Below are 10,556 nucleotides of genomic sequence, written 5' to 3' on the forward strand. Positions count from 1 at the left end.
TTTGTATTTTTGTGTTTGAAATGTAAGAGGTATTTCTATTTCTGGATACTAAGCCCTTACAGTTCTATGACTTATAAAATATCTCATTCTATAGATTAATTTTTATTTTCTTGATTGTATATCTGCGTATATCATCTATTTCTTCTTTCCTTCCTTCTTTCTTTCCTTTTCCCTCCTTTCCTTCCTTCTTCCTCCCTCCCTTCCTTTTCTTTTTCTTTTTCCTCCATTCCCCGTGTCTATTATACATTCTGTCTTTTTTCTTTAATATCTAATAATCCAATATTCAGAGTGACTCATGTTTCCTGGAGTTTCCTTATTTTCAGGTCTTTATTTGCGGCAGTCATATGTGAAGGGCAGTAAGACACAGTGTGCACTCAGCGATTAAACCAATAGCAGTATTAGAAAGTTTTTTTCTGGAAGTTAGCTTCATCATGAAATAGAAAATTTGAGAGGAAATACACTACTGCACAGAGAGAGGAATTGAATCATATGGCTTATTTTAAAAAGTTTTATTAATATGTAATTCACATGCCCTGGGAGTCACTTTTTTTTTATTGAATTGTACAGACAGCTCAGTAGATTTTAACATATTCAGAGCTATGTGACTATCACCTTGATTTTCATTTTAGGACGTGATTGTCACCATCTAAAAGGCACCCCTAATTCATTAGCAATCTTTACTTAGCTTAAAAGGCTTCCTATACACGCAGTCTGTCCTTCTCCTGGCTCTTGATTTTCAGAGCAAATAAATGGGTTGCAGTACCTATATTGAATGTGTACTCAGTGTCTTAGCTAAAAATATCAGTAGTCTGTGCTTAAGACCTTAACATTCAAGAAGGTCCATGTGGTTAATGCGACAGTGTTTACTGGGGCAGACTTGGAAGATGATAAAGACACAAAGAACGTGAATGCTATTTCCGTTACTGTTATTCACAGATTACCTTCCAGTATCTTGGTATATTTATAGTCTTTTTCTCCACTCATTCTTAGGGATTTGCCTTTTTTTTTTGAGACAGGGTTTTTCTCTGTAGCCCTGGAACTCACACTGTAGACCAGGCTGGTCTCGAACTCACAGAGGTCCACCTGCCTCTGTCTCCTGAGTGCTGGGATTAAAGGCGTGCGCCACCACCGCCACCACCTGGTACATTTTTGCCTGTTTTAACTTGTCTGCTTTTTGTAGGTTTATTTGTGTGGCATATACAGTCTCACAAATATGTGTTTTCATTTAGCGTTATGTTGTGATCATGTTATCAGTCTTTGAAAGTTTGACTTGAATGGTTATGAAATGTAGTCATAGCACAATTTAACCACTTACACTTTTAAGTCACACTTAGGTGGCCTTCATTCAAGGTGGCCTATGAAGATCATGTTTTGTGTGGATAAGTTCTCAATTCTTTAGATAAATACCAAAGAATATAATCATATTATTCTTGTATTGTATTCTGGATTGTATGAAAAGAATATGTTTAGTGTTTTTTTTTAAAGATGTATTTATTTATTTATTTATTTTACAGTGTTCTGTCTGCATGTATGCGTGCAGGCCAGAAGAGGGCACCAGATTTCATTACAGATGGTTGTGAGCCACAATGTGGTTGCTGGGAATTGAACTCAGGACCTCTGGAAGAACAATCAGTGTTTTTCTTTACCTCTGAGCCATCTCGCCAGCCCTATGTTTAGTTTTATAATAAACTGTCAAACTCTCTTCTAAATGTCTGTGCTATTTTTCATGGTTGAGTAATATTTTATTACTTAAATACTTTGTTACAGTTTGAAGCCTCTTCATCATTAGAGGAAGGCTTATGCCATACGCATTCATGCTTTAAGAAGATCTGTTTCTAAGTTTCTTTTCTGGAAGTTTCTATGAGCTATACTCTCATGAGCAGCACAGGAAGGCAGGCGGCTCTTTCTATCTCTCCTCCACTAACCATAACTGTTCAGAGTACTTTCAGGCTCACAATCATAGTGAGCTGATTGTGCAGAGATTTCTTTTGTTCTCACATCTAGAAGGCTTCTCCCGTTACCACCATTTCCCTCCAGAGTGCCACCCATGTTGTAGCTGATGAACCCACCTCGACACGTCATTTCCTCTGGGACTGTAGTTTATAGTAAGGTGTCTCTTGGTGGTCTATAGTCTATGCACTGGTATGTTGACATGTACCCAATCAAGCCAAGGCATCATGCCAGACTGTTTCACTGTCCTATAGGGTTGTGCCTCTGTGTTTCTTCCTCCTCTTATCATTCTTGGGAATGAAGAAAACCATGCAGAGGGGCAGGAGTATGCGGAGGGTAGAGTGGAAGGGAACCATTCAGCTGTCCTCAAAGACGTGGGTAAAACGGAGACTGCTCTTTTGTTCCCGGTCACCCAGACCTGAATAACCACACAGAAGCTATACTAATTACAACACTGTTAGCTCAGGCTTCTTATTAACTAACTCTTATACCTTAAATTAACCCATTTCTATTATTTTATATTTTGCCATGAGGCTCATGGTTTGTTACCTCTTACTTCTTGGGCAGCTACATGATGTCTGCCTGACTCTGTCTTCTTTCCTCATCTATCTCTGCTTGGATTTCCTGCCTATTCTGCCCTGCCATAGACCAAGGAAACTTCTTCGTTAACCAATGATAATAAAACATATTTGCAGCATTCAGAGGGGAATCCAACATCAGCCTTGCCTTTTCTAGAACACTGGGCATGTGGGATTAAGGTATGTGGATTTTTCAGACTAACTTCTTCAGCTAGTAGTATGACGCTTCTTTCATGCCTTTCATGGCTTGACCACTCCCTTGTTCTCATTGCAAAGACAAACTAACAAACAAAACCGAAAAACTCAAACCAACAAACCAACCCAAACCAAAAAGAACAGCCTTCCCCCTGCAACTTTATCCATTCCCAGAGGACACTTTGATTGTTTCCAAGTTTTGCCAGTTGCGAATAAGTTGCTGTAGAATTGTAGTCTTTTGTGTGGACACAGGTCTTGGTTCCTGTGGGTGGGCACTAAGGATCACAACTGTTGAGTCCTGTGGAAAGACTTGTTCAGCTTTGTAAGCATTTGTCTTCCTGAGAGGAGAGGCTGTGCTGTTTAGCATTCCCTCCAGCGACGGCTAGCTTCAGTAGCCTCTGGCATCATCAGTGTTGATAGCGGCCGCTGTGATAGGTCTGTGTGATGGTTTCACTTTTCTACCTACAACTTTTACTTATAAACCTTGCTGGTTCAAAAGTGTCAAATTCCATTTCTATCTTACATATTTTTGAATTTGAATAATTTGAGTAGTTTTTAAATGCTTGTTGGTAATGTGTACACCATTTCCTTCTTTTAGGATCAGTGTTTATTCTTCTCCGTTTGTGTATGTGAACAAACTCTTCATTGTATATATTGGATGATTTAAATCTGAATTTCTATTTACTTTGTGGCTTTTTAAATCATGGGTATACATCTTATTTTATAATTAGATGTCCCTTTCTTTTCTTCCATAAATCATGTATCAATTTTTAGTAAAGAAACATGTATCATAGAGGACAGTGTAGGAGATCAATTTGTAAGGACACAGTGTAATGGCATTTACATGTGAAAATGCCATAAGGAAACTCTTTATAGTGTATGCTAACCTAAAGCTAATAAAAAATCAGAAATAAATTCCGAATTCCTTGTTTGTGCCAAGCGTTGGAGATAATAGTGAGAGACAGATGGACATGGCAGCTATGGTTCCCCGTGTGATAGAGCCTTGGCTTCCTGTAGTTGTACAGGCATACACATGCGTGTGTTGTGTATGTGTGTATGCTGGTGTCTTCATCTGTGCAGGTATGTGTGGGTCAGAAGCTGCCATCAGGATTTCGTTCCTCAACTGTTTCTCCACCTTATGTTTTTGAGACAGGGTCTCTGCCTGATGCTGAAGCTTGCTGTTTGGGCTGGACTGGCTGTCCAGTGAGCCCCCATGATCTTCCTGTCTCCGCACCTCCAATGCTGAGGTTACGGGCACATTCCACAGTGCCTGGCCTTTACTGCGAATCCACTCAATCCAGCTTTTTGTTTGTGTGGCAAGCACCTTGACCACAGAGCCATCTCTCAAGCCCCTAATCTTCTGTACTTTAGTCTTATTTCTGAGACTTTGCTTTTTCCATTCGATTGTTCCATGCATTTAGAATCATGACTGCATATATTCAGGTAAGGGAGTTGCCTTGCTATTCCTCAAAATGTCATTTCTTGACATCTTTTGCCACGTAACCTATCTCTGTTGCTTTTCTTATCATATGTTGAACTCTCTTAACCTCAGGGGAATTTCAGGGCTACTTAGCTTGTGCCATTGATGTGTCTGTGTTGACAGTTCCACACTATTTTAACTTTTGCTTCTTTATAATTTATATTTTACTTACCTGGGTAGAGTAAGGATTCATCACCATAGGTTTTTTTCTTCTCTACTCATTTGTATTGTGTTTTTAAATTCATTTCATCAAGTTAGAGAAGTAATATGATTGGAATTTTGACTGGAATTATCTTAAGCTTTGAGAGAGGAATGCCTTAGTAAGCTAATCTCTCCAAGAACATGTTTCTCCATTTATTTAAATCTGTTTTTATATCTCCATGTGAGGTTTTCATAACTGTGGTCCCACATGTAACTTTTAAGGGTATCCTCACATACCGTTGCTCCTATAACTAAAATCCCCTCTTTATCAAGATAAAGTTTATTATTAATTTCTATGTATTGTCTGCATCACTCTACTTTTATGTATCTATTAGTTTTAAATGCCTTTCATTTTCTAGTTTTATTCATTTTCAGGTCTTCACTGCTGTATCTCATTCTTCCCCATGACTGTGTGTGTTTTATACATATTGCAAAGATGGGATTTCTGGAATCTCTAAATAGTAGAACTTGGAGACCATTCTAGGCTTGGGGAAAAATAGATGGCTTTTGAATTTTGAATGAGGATCAAGGTTAACATTCCTCTGCATTATTTATTTTTCTTGGTAGTATATGCATGTGTATGTGCATGTACAAGCCAGAGGTCAATGTCAAGTTGTCTCGCTCTATGGTTCTCTCTCTGTTTCTGTCTCTCTGTCTGTCTCTGTCTCTTCCCCCTCCCCTGGGCGTCTCGCTGAACCCAGAGCTCACTGACGGACTATCTGACCATATTGGCTGGCCCTGGACTCCTCCTATGTCTACCTTCTCAGCAGTGACTTCTGTTACAGATTTGCATTATCATAACTGGCTTTTACATGGGTCCTAGGGATCCAAACTCAGGTCCTCATGCTTACACAGCAAATACTTTACCATCTGAGTGACCATTGCAGCCAAAATTGACAATATTCTTTATCACATGGCAGGCCTGTATTTCCTGCTCTGGGTTTAGTAGATACATACATACATACATTCATACATACATACACACACAAACACACACACATATATACACACATACACACATATACACATACATATGGAAGAAGGGAAGGGCAGGAATAGACAAGGATGAGAAGGAAAGAGGGGTGGGAAGAAGAGGGGGTACAGAGATAAAAAAATCTCAGGTAAAATGCTTTTAGCTCCAAATAACAGAAAACCTAATTCCTGCAGGTCTAACCAGAAAGGAGGTGTGTTTCCCATGAAGTCTGGAGATATTCCATACAGAGGTGCTCAGAAGGCCCTCTGATGCCACCAGTACCACATCCTTTTTTCTAAAATTCTTCTTTTCAACCCTTACCGCTAAAAGTTTCTCCCCACGGCTTCATCATCAGTTCAGGAAGGAAGGTCAGGGTAGGGTCCAAAGGCAGAGGGTGAAATCGCACAGCTGGACTCGAATGTCTCGAAAAGCCAGGAGGAGCAGGATGGCGATTTTCTAAGCTTCTTTAAACCTAGAGTCCCCTGATTGCCCTGGCTTCTCTCTGACCTGTGCTGTCACAGCCACAGCCACTTCTGCCCATTGGAAAACCTCTTGCCCACCGATGATGGGTTCATCACTATTAAAAGGCCCAAATCATTCTCCTTTTTTCTTTCAGGTTGATAATTTGGTTTTGATTAATGAATAAGTTACTCTTTGCTCTTGATTTTTATGGTGATATTATTAAATTACCTTTTTGCTGAACAGAACCTTAAAGCGAACAGGATGTCAAAAGGGTGGCATGGAAGCCGGGTGGTGGCGGCGCAGGCCTTTAATCCTGGCACTCCAGAGGCAGAGGCAGGTGGATCTCTGTGATTTCGAGGCCAGCCTGGTTTACAGAGTGAGTTCCAGGACACAGAGAAACCCTGTCTCAAAAAAAAAAAAAAAAAACCTAAAAAGAAAGAAAGAAAAAGGGTAGCACAGACGGCTGCCAGTAACAGATGACTCCTTTAAAAATGAGCTTTCACTTGGTGCTAAGAGAACAAGGCAGGAAGCTACCCCTGCTTCTCTCCAGCCAGCAGGAGGAAGACAGGGCACATAACAGAGTGATTTAGTGCTCTCCCAAGCATCCTGCTTCCTTCTCTGCCTTGGGGAAAGAGAAGTGCCTTGCTTCAAAGTTTTATTGAGAAAAACACCCTGAATCACGTTGCCTTTGTGGCAACTATTAATTGCTTCCTGAATTTATGCAGCATAAATAAAATAGGTTGCCAGAGAGTGAATTACCCAGTGGATAAATGGTGGGTCATTAATGCAGCCTTGACCCCAAACCCAGAGGATGACGTGAGATCCGAGAGCGCTCTAAGAAATTTACCAGAACCCATTTCATCTGGAGGTGATGTGTTTTAAATCCCCCTGCAATGCAACGCGAGGAATCAAATTAGATAATAGTTTGCAGAAATCTTCTGGGCCCACAGCCCTACTCAGAAGGATTTTATCCTCTTGTATTATCATGCTTCATATTTTGGGCTGTGTTACAGTGGTACCCAGTGGGACCCAGAGTGGCTTGAGCTTTTTCTCACAAGGTCAAAGCTCCATCCATAGATCTGAAGTGCTCTGATGAGCAAACCGGCTCATCATTCTTAGTATTTTGTATTAATAAGTAAATTCTAATTTTATCTTATTCTGAAGTTAAAGACCCCAACTTACGTAAGGAAGGGCTCATTCAGAGAGAGCTGTCCATGCTGCTGCCCCCTGTGCCACTTTATCATATAAAAATATGCAGGGTGTTGTTGCCTATCAATGGCCGCAGTTGAAGTAGGGGAGGTATTAATTATTTTTGTAGACCATTGTATTCCTCTGGAATTAAGAAAAAACCCAACAGAATTGGACACTGGGATGTTTCAGGGAGTGGCTTGTTTGTCCTGGCCACCCAGCCCCGAAATAATCACACAGAAACTGTATTATTTAAATCACTGCTTGATCCATTTGCTCTAACTTTCTATTGGTTAACTCTTACATATTAATTTAACCCATTTCTATTAATCAGTATATCACCACGTGGCAGTGGCTTACCGGCAAAGATTCAGCATGTCTGACTCTGGCCGTGGATCCTTGGTGTCTCCCTGATTTTGCCTCCTTTCTCCCAGCATGCCATTTAGTTTTCCCCTCCTACCTAAGTTCTGCCCTATGAACAGACTAAGGCAGCTTCTTTATTCATTAACCAATGAAAGCAACACATAGCCAGAAGGACCTTTCACACCAGTGGGAAATGTCAGTGGCCAAAGTGGCCCTCCCTCCCATGATTCCCATGCAAGGACTGCAATTCAGATATGCAGGACCCTAATAAATGCTGGGTGGATGTGTCTGACACCTCATATCCAGTACCTGGAAGGTGGAGACTGGACTCTCAGAGCTAAATGAGTAGCCAATTGGCTGTAGGCTCATTTGAGAGACCCCACCTTAAATAATAAGGTGGAGAGACTATCACAGTCAACCTTGGGTCTCCATAGGCACCTTCACCCCTCCCTATACATGTTCCTCTCCCTAAATGAACATGCATACACACATGTATGCACACCACACATACATATGAAGGGGAAAACAACCTCAAATAGGGCTTGGGAGATGACTCGGTTGATTAAGTACTTACCTTGAAAACTTAAGTACCTGAGATCAATCTCAGAACTCACTGTAAAACAAAACAAAAAACAACAACAGGAAAGAGAAAAAGAAAAAATCTGGACATGGTGACGTAGGCTTGTGATTTAAGTGCTTCCGAGGCAGAGGCAGGTGAATCCTTGTCTCCACTAGCTGGCTAGCCTAGCCTACTTGGTGAATTCTAGACCAGTGAGAGCTCCTGTCTCATAAAGCAATGTGAAAGGCTCCCGAGGAACCAAACTCAAAGTTGACGTCTTGCTTCCATATGGACATACATGCATATGCATGCACATCCATACATACAAGTGCCTGCACATACATGAACTTACATATGCATATGTGTGTGTATGTGTGTGTGTGTCTGTATAACACAAAACAGAATTGGAAGCCTGTGAGCTTTCATTTCTGACAGGGTCCCACAAGCTCAGAGCAGCCTTCATGGTGAACAGGGCAACCCACACAGTCAAGGGCTCAACCTGCACGGTGCATAACCAGGTGCTATATTGAAGGTAACAAACACAAAAAGGGACTGTTTACTGCCTTCTTAAGCTGTAAGTAATCTTATTCAGGGTACTTGGTCTTTTTTTCTTCTTCTTTTAGTTTGACTAAACCCCTCCTCACCCCTCAGCAGTACATTCTGGAAGGCAAACCACAGCCCCAGTCAGCAAGTGAACTTCCTTGCTTTTCCCTCCTGCCCAGTACCTCTCTCCAGTTATCTTATCTAATGAAGCAGCTGGAAGAACCCAAAGGTCCTCCAGCCATAGATGCACACACTGTGAAGTCACTAGCACAGGGACCAGGGATGTCAGAACCCTAGGACTGCTCATCTCTAAGTGGGACGTTGATGGCTCCTCATGAAGTTGGATGCTGTGCTCTGTCCCTGCACCCTGTGGACTTAGTCATTCTGGGCTCCCAGCTTCTCTGTTGTTCCTTCATCACCTCATAGCTTTAGTTCTCAGGGCTGGGAAGGGGACAGAGTATGTCGCTCCTCCATAGCTCAGGGCCCACTTGACTCTTTCAGTGCTATGGGCTTTTCCTTCTACTTGCATGCACATAAACAGGGCACTACTTCTTATGCTGCTCACTTTAAGAGGAAAGCCTTCCTGCCAGTAATGGAATATCCCCTCTGCTCCCCATGTCACACAGAGTGTGGGCAAGGAGAATGCCTTCACCAAGTTCTGACCTTGACTTTGGCACTCTACAAGAGGCCTGCAGGTCCCCTGTCTCTCTTGTCAGTATGCCGAATTTTAGTCTAGCAGAGCCTATTAGAACCTTGATTTAAAACCCATGCTGCTGAGAGGCATGTTCCCCATCATTTTTGTGGGTGACACCCTGCTGAGGGTCGACTCCCAGCTGCTGGTATCAAACTTCTAGACAAGGGCAGAGGGATGTTATTGATCGCTCGTGTCAGGAGTGGGTAGGCCTCTTCAGGCCCTTCTGGTGTCACCATAATAGTCCCGAGGCGTCTCTTGCTGGCTACAGGGGGCAAGTCCTCAAGATTGCAAAATGTAGAATTGTGGAACCCCGTGCTGAGTTGCAGACCAACAAGGAGTCATGGTGACAAGGATTTACTTTTCAAGTACTGGATTAAGGGCCAAATACAACACGACTTGGATAATTTTCACATTGTTGGCTCTTTACCTACGAGCAATTTTTTTCTAACCTTCCATAATGCCAATTACTGCTGTTAGCACGTACTTCAAAGCCAGTAAGTACTCAAAGTACAAAGCTACGCTCGGGATTTCTGAAGTTCCTGCGCTGCTGTCCCCAGGGCTTTCCACCAAGGTTGGAGTGGGCGGAGATGAAAGGAAACCCGTTGTCTACAGCACCCCTGGTTAGCAGAAATGCTGGGAGAGGGGAATTTGGGGAAACTGGGTGGCGCCAGCCCAGAGGAGGGTGAGGGGTATTGTGGAATGGTCCCATATCTCTGGTGTGGGTCTCAGTGGCTAGGGAGAGATGGAACCCAAGATAGAAAGGAAAGATTGAAGAAGCAGACCTGCGGGCAGAATTAACTGATGAGATACGTCCATCAGAACATGACCAAAGAAACAAAGAAGGGGCTCCAGGCTGTCCTTTCTTGGACAGGGTATCTGATTGTCACCTAAACTTAGAGATAGGTGACAGAGAAAGAGTATTAGCCAGGCTGCCAGCAGCTAGGGTGTTGATGGCCCCGGCTTCTGGATGGACTGAGGAGGGTCTAGCTGTGATTGAGTTTCTACACTACAGTGGATGACACTGTTTTTTTTTCTCTGTTAGCTGGACCCTTAGTCTGTTGTTCTAATAACAAATGAGTAGCTTTTTCAATGTGTGAAGGCATATTAGGCTCCTGCCGAAATGAGACTGTTAATACTGCTGCTTACAGGGAGAAGGTATTGAACCGCAGAAGACTTGAGGGTCTAGAAACTCAAGTCTCTCCGGAAAGAGAGTGAATCTCCTGGAAGAGAGGCAAGGGAGAAGAAGTAAGGATCTTGACAAATACCTTTTTAAGTAGACTAAACTCACAGAAATAACACAGAGAAAGAGAAGCTAAGGTGCAAGGAAGAAAATAGATCAATAGGGCAGGCAGAGCGCAGGGTGGAAGGGA

The sequence above is a fragment of the Microtus ochrogaster genome, unplaced genomic scaffold (assembly GCF_000317375.1).
Source record: "Microtus ochrogaster isolate Prairie Vole_2 unplaced genomic scaffold, MicOch1.0 UNK75, whole genome shotgun sequence".
NCBI classification, from domain to species: Eukaryota; Metazoa; Chordata; class Mammalia; order Rodentia; family Cricetidae; genus Microtus; species Microtus ochrogaster.